Source organism: Phlebotomus argentipes, unplaced genomic scaffold (genome assembly GCF_947086385.1).
Source record: "Phlebotomus argentipes unplaced genomic scaffold, Phlebotomus argentipes genome assembly scaffold_4, whole genome shotgun sequence".
Classification (NCBI taxonomy): Eukaryota; Metazoa; Arthropoda; class Insecta; order Diptera; family Psychodidae; genus Phlebotomus; species Phlebotomus argentipes.
The window spans coordinates 2,595,943-2,614,361 of NW_026776174.1; the positions used below are offsets into that span (position 1 = coordinate 2,595,943).

The window sequence follows — 18,419 nt, forward strand, 5'->3', positions numbered from 1 at the left end:
GTTGACTTAACAGCTAAACTCCGACACGATAAATATATAATTAACTATGTAGTATTTGCCTATAGGAAGTGATGAGAGTATATAGTGCGATGCTATGGTTCGAATGTGCTGGTCTTGAGGAGGATTAGAGGAGGAATTAAGTCAAAAAATGAATATAACGATATTCAAAAGCAGAGACTATGTGGCATGTCACATCTTAGAGGAGTCATAAAATGTATTCTACATGCACAAACTTATACAGAATTCTTTTTATTATCAAGTGGAGTGACATTTCATACGATTGAGCACGCTTCAAGATCCCCAAATCTCATTCAATTTCACGATATATATCAACGTATGTATATATTACATTCGTCTAAAGTCATATTTTTTCTTTGACTTCTACAGCACTTGCAAGTGCGACAAGAACACTGGGAAAAGAGAATTCTATTTAGCGAGATTCTCACCGTTGCGCTGCCACAAATTGCTCCACGGCTCTGAGACATTTCCATCGCGAAACTTTCAAATTAATCTACTGTAATGGGAATTTCAGGAGCCACAATTAGGCATAGTGTGAAGTATTGTGAGTGTGTGATGTTTGATATCGCGGGATTGTTTATTTAACATGGTGTGTACACAAAATTTCTCGTGTTAATTTGCAGGTAAATTGCGTGATTTGAGAAGTATCTGACGCGATTATAAATGTTGAAGGAATCATCGTGGGAATGTGAAAATGTTTATGGAAATTTTCTCACACATTTCTTCAGCAAACATGCTACTTGAGTGAGGATTTTCCTTCGCGGCTCCGCTAAGCCATCATCCAATTTTAACTCAAGTATGTCCTCCAATTAGCATATTTGTGTGTACTTTTGGGGATGTGAGATTGTTTAGCTGGATTTGCACGGATTTCAATTATCAAGTGAGACTTGTCGGCAATTATTTAACAATTTAGTCGCATGTTGTGCGGCACAAGTGATACTGGCTTGGCAGTGAAACGGCATTTGGGCCTTGAGAAAATTGCCACGAATAATTCTTGTTGAGTGTCAATTGATTGGAATCAATGGTGAATCTCTTCGAGTGTCATTTTCACATCATCCACCCTCACTGATTTGCCGAAAAAAGAATCCTCACAAGTCCTGAGACAGAAGTTACAATGTTCTCAACATTTTCCTTTCATGGACAGTGGAGGCGCCTGGTGTACCATCACTTTCGCATCATTGAGCTTTTCGTGTCATCGATTTTTTTCTCCAACTCGCCACTTTATCTTCAAGCAATACAAAAGATACGGTAGGCATCCTGGGCTCCATGACAAGAGAATGTCCTCGAGTTGATACGATGGACCAGCTAGAAATGCTGAAGAAACTGAGGACGTGAAGGAGAATCAACAACCATTAAATGTGAATTTTTCTTTCCACCTTCTATCCACATGAAGGGCAGTTTTGTCACTCTGCAACTCCCTCAGGCAGTCCTTTCTCACATACAAATGGAATAAATTATACATCATCACAGAGTCCTATGACAAGAGAGAACTTTCAAGTGTCTTCGAGGCATTTGCAAGCTTTTCACTGAGTCAAATGAAAGCGCTTCCCTTTTGCATTTTATATCTCTCACCAAGGCAATTCTTATTCTCTCAGATGCATCTGACCTTGTCTCTTATAAATGCAAGAATATGTAATAGTGCTTAATGACATGAAATGTCCTTAATTAAAATACGACATCGCAGTGAGACAAGGAGTGAAATAATCATGCTTCGTAATTGGATTAAGGCGGTTTAAAATAGTTCTTTTTCACCGTATAGATATTTTTCAAATGTACAGTCAAATGAAACTGAGAATTGTCTGAAAATACTCTGAAGTGAGAAAAACAGGGCATTTTTTTTTAACAAACAGACAAAATCATGCTTGTTAGATTGAGAAAATCCCATGTGAATTCTGTGCTGTTATAGCATAAGATCAACGGAAGAAATCATAATAATCTGTCAATCAGTTCAAAAGTCTGTTTATTTACAGACAGCGGCACCGAAATATATGTGAATGAAGTGCATCTGCATTGAATAACACTCTCAGAGAGACAATGTTTTCTTTGGATGGAGGAAGTGTCGAAAGTGAGTCACTTCACATGAGATTGCAAAACACAAGAACCTCAAAATACACCCAAAAATCCATCTGAAATCCTGAAGTCATGCCATCAATTGCGCGAAGGTGATGGCGAAACAGCAAAATTAGCACGATTCAGTATGTTAATCGTGCCATTTTGTTTAAATATTTATGGTCATGATTTACAATAATATTGGATGTACAAATGTGTAACACAACCTTTAATAGTGTCTCGCTCATCGCATTCTGATGCCGTGTTTTTTCCTCGTCGTGGCGTCGTGATGGAGTGTGAGTGAGACGGTCACTATACTGACTTTGCATGCACTTTGGCAAGTTTCAAATTATGTCAATTGAAATTAGTCGCTCGACTGTCTCGACGACGTGCGTTTCAACTCCAAAGATGGTACACTGGCAATGCGGCGAACCGGTTAAATCTGTTGCCAGCCATCTCTGAACACCCAGGCCCATACCTGATCCCTCATCCCATGGCCAGTCGCACGCACGCCCAGTCTCGCGCCAGAGGTCCGAAGATTCGGTGCTCCTCAGAAGTGTCTTTCGCCGTGGAGTCAGCAGTGCTGATGAATCAATTACCAGACACTTAATCACACACTGTGACACTCGTGCTAACTAATGTCGAATAAATCATAAAATTGCATTCATAAATAGTTTATGTGAGCGAAACGTGTCTCAACGGAGGGGCGCGAAAACTCATTTGGACAATTTCATTTTGCCGAAGGTGCGTTCAATATAGTGCGAAATAAATTAGATTTTCTCCGCGTGTGCTTTATTAAATTGTGACATTATGAGTGTTCCGAATTAAATCACCATCAATTCCGCCAATATAGCTCGCGAGTTGCCAAACACTTTTGCCTTTAACTTCTGTGGCTGCAGTGTATTTAACGTTCTAGGAAAATACCGATAAATGATCAGTAAAGTGAGTATCATGTTCATCTATTAACACTTTTATGACATATAGGAAACTCATGAGTTTCCAAAAGCATCACACCAAGGCAATTCGGAGATATGCAAAGCGAAAACTTCTTCTACATAAACTTAGACATCACGCACGTTTACACCATCTCAATAAATTCTTCACATACGATCACCTTGCTAGAATATCGCATTCGGCACCGGTAGTAATTCGTGTTATGTGCAAAAGTGCTCTCAAATGATTTCTCATCCCACACAGAGAAATTGATTTCATACCATCATACACTCCGAGCAATGTGTTGCAAAATCAGAGTGCTAACAGATAAGAATAGAAAATTTCAACACTTCAAGTGCCATAAATGTACCAGCATGAGAATTAGCCCAGTGAAACATTTATTGCCTCGCTCGCGAAACCATTCATCACGGCTCTTTGAAAAGAACTTTCAAGTCGGAAAGCCAATTGAGATGCAATCGTGAATTTTCTGCTAAATCACCCATTAGGCCATGTGTATGTTTTATCACCTGATATTCCCAGTATCTGCAATATCTCAATCATCAAATATTGCTCATAATTGGAAAATTGTTTAGAAATGCTACATGAAATTTGTACGATTTATCTTTTACGATGTTGATTCATCTGGATTTCTCCTTATTAATCGCTCAATTGATGTTTCTTCTATACAAGGCATATATTTTGTAATTCTGTCACTCTTGGATGTCTCCGAGTCAACATTTTGCGTCCCAAAAAGTGTAGAAATTAGTATTCTGATAGTGATTATGATAGTGTGACGTGAAGTATAAAGAGATTTTAATTTGTTCGCTTTCAATTCTGGCTTATCACGATGAAATGTCTGAATATAAGGACATAATTTATCAATAGTTATTTTCCCTGATGAAATCTACATTGTGAGTTGTAAATATACCAACGAACGTATCTTGATCATTTCCCACCTTTTGTGTTACATTGACATTATCAGTGATTGTCATCGAGCAACATAATGATTGTTTCAGTGTTAAGTAATATACGAATATTACAATGTAATGTCAATTTGAATAAATACCAGACTTGTCTTCGTTAGTCTCCGCAGTCATGAGTTAATAATAAATGTAACGTGAGAGACGGTATAAAAGTATGTAAGCAGAAGGAGTCCAATATCGTTTGCTGATATAAACTGTTTGTGACACTAATGAGCTCTCAAAGAGTGTTGATAATGCGAGAAGTGCGACAGGAAGTGAGGAACAAATCAAAGAGAACAACATCAAAAGGGCAACAAGCCATAAAGTGATAATTGAATTCTGTATTTCAGTTACATTATTGCGAAACAATCAACATATCGGAAGGGCTCACTTTCCAATTGTTGTCAATTTCATTCATAATTTGTCACAATTTAACCCCAGTATTTATATCACAATGCAGGAATTGCGTTTGCTTGTTTATTGATTCACTTAATTTAACTACTATAGATCTTTAATTGCGATAACTTTTGACAATCGGATTATTCCATTATGTCATTAATTTAATATGGACAATAGTCATTGTGAATTAAATCACTTCACGCTCATGAAAAGTGTAACTACGTGAATGAATATCAATTTATGACTTATTGAAATAATAACAAACAGACCAATAAAAATGTAAATGAATAAAAGCCGGTATTGACACTCAAATTGATTTCGACGGTAAATGGTATGAAAATGTTCAAACAATCTGCACACGTGGAAATTGTTTTATCCAATATTGGAATGATAAATTGTAATTTTGTCCTCATGCCACAAAAATCATTAGTAAATACACAAAGCTGTTCACTACAATCCACGACATTTACATACATATGTCACTATTAAATGAGTTTATTCCCACTTGATATTTAAACGTTACTTTGACTAGAATCGTCGTCGGTTGCATGGCTTTTTCCCTCTCGAAAGACACTCAAATTAATAATTTACTACCAAAAGTACTTTATATGAAATTATCACACATACTTTGTAAAAATAACGAGATGCGCCTTAGCGAAATTCATTAAACATCTCGTTGCATCTCTAAAGTTGTCATAAACTCGGGACTAAACTGATAGCAGTTGTCAAACTTGAAGAGCGCTCTGTTGCAGCAATTAATGTGGAAACGCCTGGTGAGACTCATTTAGATGATTTGTCACATTGCTCGCCGGCCAAAGTGACAAAATTCAACAAGAGCAATAATTGCGAGGTTGAGCTGAACGTCGAATTAGAGGCATTAGCCATAAAAATATAACTTTAATTGGCTCCGCAATGTCCAGTGCTCGTGTGCCTGTAATTGGCTGTAGGCTGTTCAATAATATTGCCTTTGATATGGTGAAAGAGTTGAGAAGTTGTGCTGTCGTGAGTTGCATGCAAAAAATGATATTAAAAGTTCCTTCTGGGAAATTAATTAATTGAGCCGCTCGTCATCAATTATTCATGTTGAATCTGGATGCTTGAAAAAAGAACAGACCAAAAGTGGCTCTTTTGACCCCGAAAAAACTTCTCGTTCTGAACTTTTACAAATATTTGACTTGATTCAACTTCAATTCTATTGTATTGGCGATAGAAGAATCGGAAAATCAACTCTTTAAAACCTGACATCTTGCATTTAATCCAACACTGGTGAGGATTTATTTTTCACTGAAAACTTTCCACCGACAATTCACTTCAATTCCAGTGTAGAAAAATACCGGATAATAAAATAAATTATCATAATACTCCCACCTGTGAAAAAAAAGTGTTAATCTCTAAAGCTTTTGCAAGCTAGAAAAGATTCGCTCCCTGGTGATTTTTCAGGCAGGATAAATCTGCAGTGCGCTTAAAGAGGTGGAGGATGGAAAAGCTTAAAAGGGAAAGAATTTGAATAATACAGGTGAATGAAACGCAAGAAAATTTAATACAATTTTAGCTCGTTTGGGTTCTGTGTATTTCTGACATATTGAACCACGATGGAGGAAAGAACACACTGCGTCAGGGAGCAACAGCAGGAGGGTTGAGAAAAGATGAAAATAATACTGAAAGAATTCCAGAATTTCATTTTTACAAAATGAAATGTAAATCTATTCAAGTTCTACTGTAGTCTTCACACAGAAAACACCCAAAATAAATAAAATGAAGCACTGTGTGGGGCTGAAGTGCTGAAGGGTTGGAAAAACACACAAAAATGGATTTTCTTTTCAAAAAACTATCCTCTGAGATACACAAAAGGAATGGTCACATAATACACTGAATTCATTTTGGTTGTGTCACTCAGAGACGGACTCAGGCGAGGGACGAAAAGGAAAGCTTTCACTACTAATCTCACATCTAAATTCTGACTCAATCACCTTGGAAATTACCTTCTGCATTTTATACCCCCGCTCCAATCGTCCCTGAGCCACAAGAAAGACAGTGATGGAAATCGGATTGAATTACAAATTACGACCAATTTGTGAATTGTTGGTTTTACGGACAGTTTGTTCGATGTGCCTCTGACCTGCCCATATTACTTCCTCCGTGTGACTGCTCGAATCCTTCCCGAAAATGGGGCTAAATGCTCAAGTGATGGGTGGGGATGTGGCATTCCCACTGGGATATTGTCTTCACAGTGAATTTTTCAGACGGTTGCCCCGATATACTCCACTGTCTCTTGGGGACGAGATAGAATTATGGATTTTTCAGACGCTTTGAGGATTTTCAGCATTTTCAGTGTGTGAAGAAGAAGATACACAGCAAGTCGATGAATTTTATTCTGATATTCTTCTAGTGAGGCAAATTTGTCTAATTCAAATAAATCACAATAACATGAAATGGTGTCAAGAAAATATAAAAGCGACGGCTAAGGTTAATCCAATTTTTCCTCATATGCTACACGCATGTACACAGATATGTAGAGCGTATATCGATCAGTGAAGCTGTTATTGAAATTTAACTGCTCCTAGAGTCATTTGTCATCTACGTGAAATCTCTGTGCTGCGATATGGCATTTGAATAAGAAAGATATGAGGTCGAATTCACCTTCGCAGCCCGAAACATCAATTTGCAATTGTGTCTTGTTTATCCTCTCCTGAAGATGGGAGCTTTCGCATGGATTTCTTCCATCAGGCGTGATTGATGATTGAGAATCATTGATGTTTAATGCATAAATTTCACGCATACTGTGTCGCGCATAAACATAAATGTAGGAGCATAAATGGTGACGGTGGGTGTGTTGCTATGTATGTGGGAAAACAGGATATTTGGTGTGCTCAGAATTTCTTTTTATGTCCTCAATATTCATTTTTCTCTCTTACCTCTCAGGGCTTTTCCTGAGAGTTCGCTGACGCGTTGTGTGTGTGTACTTATTTTCACTTGACAGTGGGGATGGGGTGAAATGCAGAAGAATATGTATGTTATTTTCCTCACTTTTCCCACTGGAAGGCAACTTGTACCACAGAGGAAGCTTCTCTTGACGTGTTGGAGCTTTCGAGTCAATTGCAGAAGCTTTCCATCCAACTTTGTTGCTTTAACTTTTCCTTAAAGCGGGGAAGGTTAGAGGTTGATTCGTGAGTCTGATGTGATTTAGTCATTTCTTCAGACGAAAAATTATATCGTGTCGACGAGGCAGAGTGTGGGAACGTGACACCAAGGAGGATGTAGGTGGTAAATGCTATGCAGATGGATAATAAATGTAGGAGATAAAAAAGCTGAGAGGGCGGGGAGCGAAATGACAAAGAGAATTTAATGTGTTTTTCATATTCATCCCGCACCTGAACTTCTCGCGACATTTACCCAGAATATTCACATGATGTTGTTCTTGATCCTCGCGAACTCGCGTGGGCGGCGGGAATGGGCTTTTTCCCCTTATAGAATTTTCCACGTGTCTTTTTCACGCGCAAATGCGATGAAGTGTTTGCCGAATCGCTTTGCGGCTCCCATTCATAATTGTCGTTTCACGCAGGATGAATTAATTGCTCCTAAAGAGAATTGTGAGAGCTTTTTCATGCTTCAAATTTAGACTTGAAATTAAGTAATTAATATTCCTCACGTTCACATTTCACTCTAGAGTGTCTTGAAATATTTTCAAGTGATAATTGGTAAGAACCAGACAATTTAATGCATGAAAATCTTTTTGAGCGATATTTGAGATTATTTTCAGATAAAATGCACCCCAACACTTCGAGAGTATCTGAGGAATCACATCCATCTCACAAACAATGCCAAAAGTATTTCTTAGAGAAAGAATTCTTCAGTTGTTGTAAGAGTTCATTTTCGTGATTGTTGGCAGCACCTTTGAATTTTTATGGCCCATCTCACTCGTTTATGGGAGAAATTTGGTCAGAGATCCAATATTATATAAATTCATAGCATATAATTTCTCTCTTTCTCCTCTATACTTAATTTTTACTTCCACCCTCTGCAATTTTTCATTGACATGCCCCAAAAGCTATTTTTTCTCACAGAGTGCGGAGGGCGAATAGCTATAAAAGTGCGGGAAGAACATAAAAACTTAATGGTTTTTACACTTTGATCACCAATTTATGTGCCATTTTACTTGCTTCTCTTCTTTCTCTGAAAGAAAGACGCGCTTGAAGGCAACCCTCTTTGATGTAACATAATGCTCCAGGTTGGCAAATTTATGGATAATTTAATAGAAAGCAATTAAAGAACTTTTTTTCTTTATAAAAAGCCAATCACGATCAGAGAGAAATCTCAGAGCAGACTTACGACGCTCAGCGCTTCAATGATTCTTGGGATAACCGTTTTTGTATGATAAATAAATCATTTTGTGAAAAGTTTACTGGATATCAAAGAAGTGGAGTGGTTGGAAATCTCATGGGTTATGAATTATTTTTCCAACATTACTCATACCGACTCCTCTGGCAACTCATCACCTAATGCCATCGCAACACGCTGGAACGTGTTGACATGAATCTAATTTCCTTCACAACCGCGCCAATTTTCACTTTTTCCTCCACGGAAAGCGTGAGACACAAATATTTATATCATTCCATGAAGATGGTTATTTATGTTCCAGAAGAAAAGTTTCACCAAGTTGTCCTAGTGGAGTTTATGGTCGTGACAAATAAAAAAAAGATTTTGCAGGAGATGAATTTGAGATCAACAATTTTTTGACGAATTGGCGTGGGTGCACAAGTGGGGGAGGAAAAGTCGTGACATTGGCAAAAGAAAGTCCTCACATGCGGTGTCAATTCCCTACATAAACACTCAAATCCACCCTAAACATCGGCTGATGGTGGGCGGCATAGGGCGGAAGTGTGGCTGGGGAATTCCTTTTGGCCTCCTTTTGTGGTTCAGGCACAACCACGAGACAGACAAATCAATTTGCCCGAAGACATTCAGCTGTGAAAGAAGAGAGAGAGAGAGAGAGAGTGAAACAGGAAGGCTGTAAAAGTGAGGATAAACACTGATACATGCTGATTCTGGCGCCGAACACAAAAAGTCTGCTCAATTACTTTTTCAGAGACAGCAATATATAGTCAGAGTGTTGTATTGTATGCAAATGTGATGAGAAGAAATGCGAGAATGGTAATTGAAAATATGGCGTTTCGTAGACATGCTGATTCAAATTACATTCATTGGCATTGTGAATTGGATAAATAGGATAGATTAGGCTACGATAAATGCACTGTCCATTCTCTCTCGAAATTAGCTAATTTTCAATCAAGCTTTCTACGAAATGTATATTTTACATATATTTGCAAGAAGCTCTGATGAGCAAATTAACCTTTCTCGAAAGCATGTTGTATATGCCGCACATGTACATATTACAGATTATTTTCTCACTTTTACCTCAATTCCTCCTTCCTCAAATCTAACCTGTTCAATTCGGCAAACTTTAGAATTGATGCGATTTTCAAGTATAACCATATGTCATGATCCAAAAGAATTTCCCATCACAAATTCACTGAGCAAAGAAACTCCGCAGAAAAACTCGGGAATTAAGTGGTGATTGATAGAAAATTCTGCTATTTGTCTGGGTCGTTGGGGCTGCGAAGGCGAGGATTTTCCTCCTCCGCCTCAGCGAAACACGTGTGGATTTGCAGGCGATTGAGACTGTACGCATGAGGCGGTGGCGGAGGAGGAGCGCCATTGACGTGAAATTGTGTTTTGCCGAAATAGAAAGAATTTCTTTGGATTGATAGAGAAACCTTTTCTGATTTTCATTAATTGGCTTTCTTTCCAACTCCCACAGACACAGTGAAAATGTGTATTTGTCGTGAGTTTCTCACATTAATCAGGCAACTTTTTGTCTTCCTTGTGGCTTCTTTTAACCTGTATTCCACATATATATCTTACTTCAATTATATTCGGTCCTCATCTCAACAAGACGCTTTTTTCAGATTTGTGTGGGCTCAAAAGCGTACTTTTATCTTTTCCTATTCACTTCCTATTGCCCTTTTCTGAAAGCTCTAAAATGTCCATTGTGCCAAAAACATTTTAATTAAAACATTTTGACATATTCTCAATGATAGCTTTATTTAACAAATATCATGGCAAATATAGGAAGGTTCGTCTCACAATACATATCACTTACGAAATGAAAAAAAAATTAAGATAAACTTTTTCTTCCAAAAATTACCCATCAAAGACATACAAGTTTTGTTTATGAACTCGTTACTTAAATCTTTGGCCATAAATAGCAGTGAGAAAAATGTATCTTTCTCAGTCAGAAGAGCGATATACATTACTAAGTTCTTCCACGAAGCTTTCTTGATTGACAAAAAAATATTCTTTATCAAAGTTTTCACTTTCAAACTCTTCGGAGAATTTCCTCCTTCCCCTTGTTTTTTTTCCTGTGAAAATATACGTAAGGTGGTGCTGTCACTCTTCCTACAAGCTTTTTCGGTGTCTTGTTTAAGTGAATTGCTTCCCGAAGTGGCACGCGAAAGATGGCAAGGAGCCGAAGGAGCAGAGGTTAATGGCTGAGGGTGGGCGAATGATTGGAGATAAGGCCAAAGTCGTGAAGCATCAATTTCGCAGACTTCTCAACACTCTATAGCGTGGCCTTCAAGGTTTCCCACTCTGATAAAGTGCAAGGAATCACGCAATATAGAGGGTCACGTGAAAGGTCCGTGGACGTCCTTTTCAGACTTACGTCATTGTTCAAAGGCGAGAACTGTGCCATTGAAAGTTGTTATGTTTGATGAGCGGCAAGGGATGCTTGCGACAGCATTAACAGCAAAAGTTTAACATGCACAGGCGCTTTATCATGGGAAAAGAGTAGCATCTCGTCTTTTCGGCTGATAGAAAAGGTGAAGGAGATAAAAGTGTCTGAAATATTGTTAGGTGTGGAATTTATTAGAGGCAATGAACAAACTTTGGCATCGCTACCCGCTAAAATTTTGCACTCAGGTTTAACTTCAGCGTTCATTATCGCTCATTCATAAATATTGCCGCCTGTTTGTTGTTTTTCCTCAATTGGTTTTGCGAGAGAAGAGCCAGGCGAAGAGAAAACTTTATTACTGAAACATTTGAAAATTATGAGTAGCTTTCGACCAAGCTTTTGACCTTTAAACAGACATAACTTTTCAGCTCTATTTTCTAAAGGGGGTTCATATTTGCGGCAAAACAACTCGCATCAAACTGTTAGGCTGAGAAAATAAGACTCTTCAATCAGTGCATATTTAACCTATGTAAGCAGAGAAACTGTATTTATAAATGAACTTATGAGTTATAATTACAGGAGGTTTTAGATAACAAACTATCACGAGTAATCTCTAAAGGAATAATTGGAGTAAAATTCAAAGAGCGAACGAATGATGGAGGGCGAATATTGCGAATATAGCAGGCAATACAAAAAAACATGTAAAATTGGACTATACATACATAACACTTTGTCTCTGGTTATTGAATTTATTTAAACGTGATTATTCCAGGAAAAAATTCATTATTTCTTCGGAAAAAAACCCTACAAATATCAATTATCCCAATTATTTTCCATTAAAAAGTCACGCGTTTCTCGGAATTTTTATTTTTGCATCAACGCCGGTGGGCGCATTTTGAACGGAAAAAGCTTTCAAACAAGGTACAGAGCATTAAAATTTTATACAATAATTGAAAGCTTGGAATTACTGTCCATAGTCTCAATTCCCTCGATTGGACACCCAAAAGTGGTGGAGGTGAAAAAAAGTCTATTGGGTTATAGGAAGGATGAATTTTTCATTGATTAAAATCTCAGTGAAAAGTCCCGGGAGAGTCGATGGGTTGGATGGAGGAATGTGGGGTGGAGGATGTAATTTATCGGTGTGTTTTTCACCCCGCATCATCAATAGGGTGTTTGGGATTATTTTGCTTCGGTGAAAATGTCGTCAGGCAGCAGATTGTCCCTCCCCCTGGCAAAGGATGAATGGGGGGAAATAATTCATGGGAAGTTGAGACACGCCGAACACCACGCAAGTCGAACTTCGAGGACCCCCGTGGGTGGACCACTTGGTCCCTGCACTCGACCCACACCCCGGCGTCCGAGTCTGGGTGCCTCTCCATTCACCTTCGGCGCGCCAGTGTCACGGAAAAAGCTCCGGCATAGCTTCGAAAGTGCACAGCGGCGAGCTTCGGAGCTTATCGTTGGCCATTCGTGCGCTGGCTTTCGTTGGAGTGTGTTGGGAAAATTCAACGACACTTTCCCCGTCTTTCCTATGTTGATAGCAACAATTTTGGCGCTGTAAATTCAGTTGAATCTCGGTGTTCACGCTGATAACGTCGTGCTTCTGGCAATTCTCGTGCGCATTGCTATATCTCTTGTGTGAACAATTTTTATTATCTCTCAGTTTTCTGACACTCCCGGCCTCTGATTTACACTGAAGATCTCATGTCTTTTCTGTGAAGAAAATAGCTCATGACAAGTGATTTTCCCTGCCTAAAAATTGCCTGCGTTACTCATCAATTGAAGTGATTGAATGCATTTCATTAAAATTCTCGTCACAGCCTCCGTTTGAATTCTAACCGTCGGGATGACTCTTCCAAAAGTGAATCGGTGCAATTTTGACACAATTATTGTTAAACGCTGAATTGTGCAAAATGCCCTAAAGTGACAAACTGTGTGTTCTGAAAGTGGTAAAAAAAAACACTCAGTCTGAGTTCAATAGATATTTAGCTTCACAATAGAGAGACATTCTGGAGTGATTGTTGACCAGTCTGTGTTTGCAAAACATCCAATCAGCCAGTCAATTAAAACCACGGCACAATCACTCGTTCAGATGTATGTATTAAAGTGTGATTAACTCTATCTCACAACATAATATTGTCAACCTTTTGCGTTTGGTCCACCACATCCGAATTAGCAATTTGTCATTATATAATTAATTTATCTGGCAATCTCTCGCTGTATTGGTGTTATGATTGTTGCCATTAAAATGCTAATTTTATCTCTTGGCCCAAAATCATCACAATTCCCAATGGAGGTTTTTCGAGTCATGCCTGTGAGCACAATTTAGTGAAAAAAAAATTCTCGTATACTTATACTACTTCTCACATTCTTCGCAACTTTTATAATTGCACGAGAGATGTTTTCTCATGAGAGAAATATTTCTCCTACGTGATTTAATTTCAATTAGCCAGCTCTACACCATAAACACCACGATGAATTCTCGCAAGATGGAATGAAAAAAAGAATTTCAGCGGATAAAAAGGATTAAAAGTGCCCTCGAGTTTGTTGTGCAGTGAACAAATTATTTAAATAGTCTGCTGAAAGGATGTGTAGCTCAATACTTTTCATGAAATTTTTCTCAATTCAGTAATTGATGCAATGCTTTTCATGACTTTTACGGTATTCAATCTCTTTTATGTACATCTTCTCTTCCAAGTTCTTTCCCTGGAAAAGGATAGCGAATCAAAATCAAATTAATTCTGATTTTAAATAAAATATATTTTTGATAGTTGTTGAACTTTCAGGTTATTTAGATTGATTCCATTGTCAGTTTTTAATATCATGTAAAAATGTGTGACAGTTTTTTGTGTGTTTCGAGGGTATCTTGGGTGACGTGAAAGAGGAGAATATAAGAGAAAATAATGCTAATTTTCTTTATTTGAATTATCCCGTCCATCATCACTTATTTTGTTCAGACATTTGAGCCATGCTCCTCTGAAGGCCCGTATCTTCAAACGATGTGCGAAATTACAATGACGATTATTCTGAACACGTCGGATCCTGGGCACAAGAGAAACTGCCAAGGTGGTTTGGGCACGGACCCGCCTCAAACTCGCACCAAGAGTTCTCCCTCGGAGAAACTTTTCCCAAATGTACACTCACCGAGAATAATTTATTTCAATACACTTGAGAAGGAAGGAAATAATCGGAAAAACATATGCCCAGAGAAAATACACAAGACACTATCTGCATTGTGTGAAAATTGCCATTTATGAAATATTCACAGCATTTGTGTGGCTGAAAATTTTCTGCCGCAGCACAACGTGGCTATTTCTTGCACGGAACACCTCTGGCATGGCCACTAAGTGAAATGGAGCAGTTAAATCTCAGCTGAGAAAATTGCTTTAGAATTCAAAACATACACAGAGGAACATATAAATTTATCGGCTTGTTGCAACAAATATCGCCACTCTTGCGGACGGATCATTTTCACCACTCTTGCGGTCAAGCGGAAACCAAGCAAATCGGTGTGTAATAAGAAGAAACACAATATCACATCTGTTAAGTTTCCCCCGGGGCAAAAAGTATGGAAAGTAAAATCTGTAAATAAACAATATCAAATATGCACATTTAATCACAACTTCACCACAGCAAATTATTGGAAATTGTGGACAAATAAATAATAAATGGGGTTTTTTTCTGTCCAGAGAAAATGATGGATTATCGTGGATAATAAGAGAATCGTAATTCTCACTGAAATTTGATCAACACAAATGGGTGTTAAATTAAATATGAGCTGCGACAAAAATCTACTGTGACACGATGAATGTCTGTTTTTCTTTCTCTCACCCATCATAAACGATTACTGGACAAGTGCGGCTTATTATTCTACTCCAAATATGGATAATCATATTGAAAATATCCCGGGAAAAAATTGAGGATGATGGAAAAATCCTTGGATTAAGGTAAATCCACTGATGGGAATAATTTATATTAGAAAATTCTCATATTAAAGATTAGGCGTCAAAATGTATGAATTTGAACCATAATGTTTACTCGTATGTATATTCAGAGAAAATTAAAGTTCAAAATATGTTAGACTTATGAAAGCAATTGTATGTAAATAGAGACATTGCGCTTTGAACTTAATTACACTCTCATAACCAATGTGTACATATGAGTCAGACTAATCAAAAGTTATCAATTTTAACCATTTGCAAGTGCTTAGTAAACTGTCTACTCAATTTGCCGTGAAAACTTTGAATATGCATAAAAAGAGTTGATAATTGCTTGAGAATATTCAATATTCAATATTCAATATTGTTAAGTTTCACACGACCAAATCTCACGCAACCTGTGCAACCATATACCTTCTTTCATGGGTATTTGCACCGTAATGCCCAAACATTCAAGCTCAATTGGTCTGAAATTACGCAGAGGAGCATCCCATGGAAAAACACGGCTTGCAGTGTAAATAGAATTTTTTACAGACTCTGTGTACACTCATTCTTTGAGTGGTTATTGGTTGGAAATTCTCTTGGGGGTGCTTTTATTTGTTAAAACTCTTGACATTTCATGGGTGGGAGTCTCCTTTGGCAATCGATATTGAGTCAACATATGGGTGATGCCTTTGCCGGCAAGGATAACCAGTGAGGAATTATTGCTCCAATTTCATTATCAATTTATTCAATGAGGGAGAGCCACCCTGCCGATGAGAGATCTGCTGGCACATTTCTCTTCGACACTCCTCCAGTAAACGCATTACATTTATCAATATATCGTGCGCCCTGTGTGTTTTCCCGGGGAATCCTCTTTTTCTCCATCTTCGCCATCCGATATGTCTCAAGTCAGCTGCCTTTTTTCTACACCACTCGCAACCCCCGGCCAGAGGTTTGATAGTTGCCGGACGGGCACAGTAAGAAAACAATTGAGCCAATCATGGGGGAGGGCGGAATGGATTATGTATCCTCTGAATTGTCCTCATTTATTACACACGCCAGAATCTCAATCATTCGTCTCTTGGGCCCCACGGAGCCTTATATGCGGTGTGAGATGGGGTGCCTTCAATTGCCCTCATGAATTCTCGCTGCCTCATCCGAACCACGCGGCGGCAACGCTAAGGAGCTCTGTCGCATCTGCGTGCGAATTAAAATGCAGACACCCTCCAATGAAGGAAATTGAAGGATTTCCAGGAATTTTTCTCCTTCAGTGGCACGGATTAAATTCCGACAAATCCTTGTGGGTGAGATGTGATTCTCACTCTCTCAGAGATACATACTTCAGGGTACTTTTTCACGCTGACAGAAGATGTAAGGAAGAGAAAGAGAAATCGAACATGCATGTGTGCAATTTAACATTTTCTATTCAATACAAGAAAGTATAGTCAATGGGTTAAAGTATTGAAGCTACAGATTTCTTCAATTTCTGCTGTAAAAATCGACAGACAAGCGCACAGGAAGCAATTCCTTTTTAATCGTATGAGCCAGTGTGGAGCTGTAGGGATTGCTGGATTGATTTTTCTCAAGGAAGCATTAATTTTCTATTGGATTCCGCCCCACACAAGCGTGGCCGCTGGTTGACTGGAGAACGACCACACGGTCGAGTACTCGTGGACAGTAATAAATAAAATAGAGTTATCGCTCGATGGCTTTGAGGGTGTTCCTCCTTTCCGAAACGTTCACAACATCAGGAAGTACATCACACTCAAAGGGTGGTGGGCAATAAAAAAGCGACAAATCCCGAGGAGATGTGGTCTCACTCCAACGCCTGCACACGCTTTGGGTTACGATCCCGTGCAAAAGTGCGAGGATGTCTGTCCATGACATGATAGATAAATGAAACATGTGTAGAATAAAATTACTGGAGTCCGCACAGGAAAATGTGTTGCTGCTGAAGAGATGATTTTCGCCTATTGCGCCGGGAATGTGTGGGAAAACATCAAGATTTAGGTCAGGTTTTTCACTTTCCGCCCCAACTCGTGGACCCTCTGTCAATGGTCACCATCTATTTTTAGATAAGACTGCGGGGCGAATATAAAAGTGCGGAGCAGAAGGTGCAAAGGATCTCATTAGGGACCTGGAATTACTTGTATTATTGGAGCTTAATTCACAACGAAGGATTTATCTATGTCATTCATCCGCATCCATTTGCTCAACAACTGTGAGGGATTTCCTGGAAATGTAGAAACTTTTATATGATCATAACTTTCTCAGTGAGCAAGCAATGACGGATTTTCTTTAGAAAAGAGATAGAAAGTTTTAAAATAGTGATAAAAGACTGATATTGAAACTAATACATCATACAAAACAGATGAAAACTTTGTATTTCGTCTGTGTGTATTCGATACGCCAGATTTGCACTGAATTGTCTTTAATGAAGCGTAAATATTCCTAAAAGCCCTTGATAATTTCAGAAGAAACCTCTGGAGGAGGACAAAAACCCGCATCTCACGATGAGACGCCCAATTGAGTATGATCCGGCAAAAACAAAGAATCAAATGACGAATTGAATTACGACTGGAGAATAATGAGACTTCTCTCTGTCTTTAGGCACCCTCCATTCGCACTCCGGGTGGCAATTTCAACGCCCGTGCGGAGGGAGGACAATTAAAAATTACACTCAGAGAGGAATATTTTATTAGAGCTTTTTTAGCGGACGACGGAGGAGCACCGCCGTTGGCGATTTGCTATACTTAATTAAACAATTAGACACAATAAATTAAATCCAAAATCCCTGGTAGAATTTAATTTATATCCCAGTGCAAGACAGAAGTGAGAATGATATTGGTTTATTGGCTCGAGGGGTGAATCAACAAATCTGTTGAAGAGACGTCCAGGTATACTTGACTGTTGTGCCGCAAACCATTGACATCAAATGCAGCAACTCCATCCCTGCCATTCATATAATCTCTCCAATTGGCCCCAACTTCTCCCGGCGGCACTCGACCTTGTGTCGACGAGAAATGCCCCCCATTAAGATGGAGGTATAATATCAATCAAATCAGATGAATTTGGGTGAATTTCTCAGAATTTCAAGCCATCAAAATCTTCTGAAAGCCACCAAACAATAGTCAAATACAATTCTGGTCGGTTCTTCTCAGGGTATTTCAATTCAATTTTCTGTTCAAAAAGTCGTAAACATTTTTGGCATTTTAAAGAAACTTTTGCAAAGTTCTCTCTGTGTTGGCAAGAGTCGTAATTTAAGCTTTTAAGTACTAGAGAGACATCGCAGCAGAGAAAACCACAACTTTCTGGCACCCAGACCTGAAATTTTATGTGTACCTTCCAGAAATGACTAATAAAATGCTTTCTCATTCTTCCACATTTTGCCATGCACACTTTCACACT

The 18,419-nt window shown here is 38.5% G+C and overlaps 1 protein-coding gene across 2 annotated transcripts in view; it reads left to right on the top strand.

The window, feature by feature from the left end:
- The first annotated feature begins 2,854 nt into the window (after positions 1-2,854).
- LOC132258013 (octopamine receptor Oamb) overlaps positions 2,855-18,419 on the top strand; it is a 56,773-nt gene continuing 41,208 nt past the window's right edge. The window contains exon 1 of one of the 2 annotated variants that reach the window (XM_059755107.1): positions 2,855-3,009. The gene's annotated coding sequence lies outside the window, so the exon portion shown is untranslated. Of the gene's footprint in view, positions 3,010-12,672; positions 13,186-18,419 lie in introns of those variants that run through there. The other variant, XM_059755106.1, reaches the window with a different exon arrangement.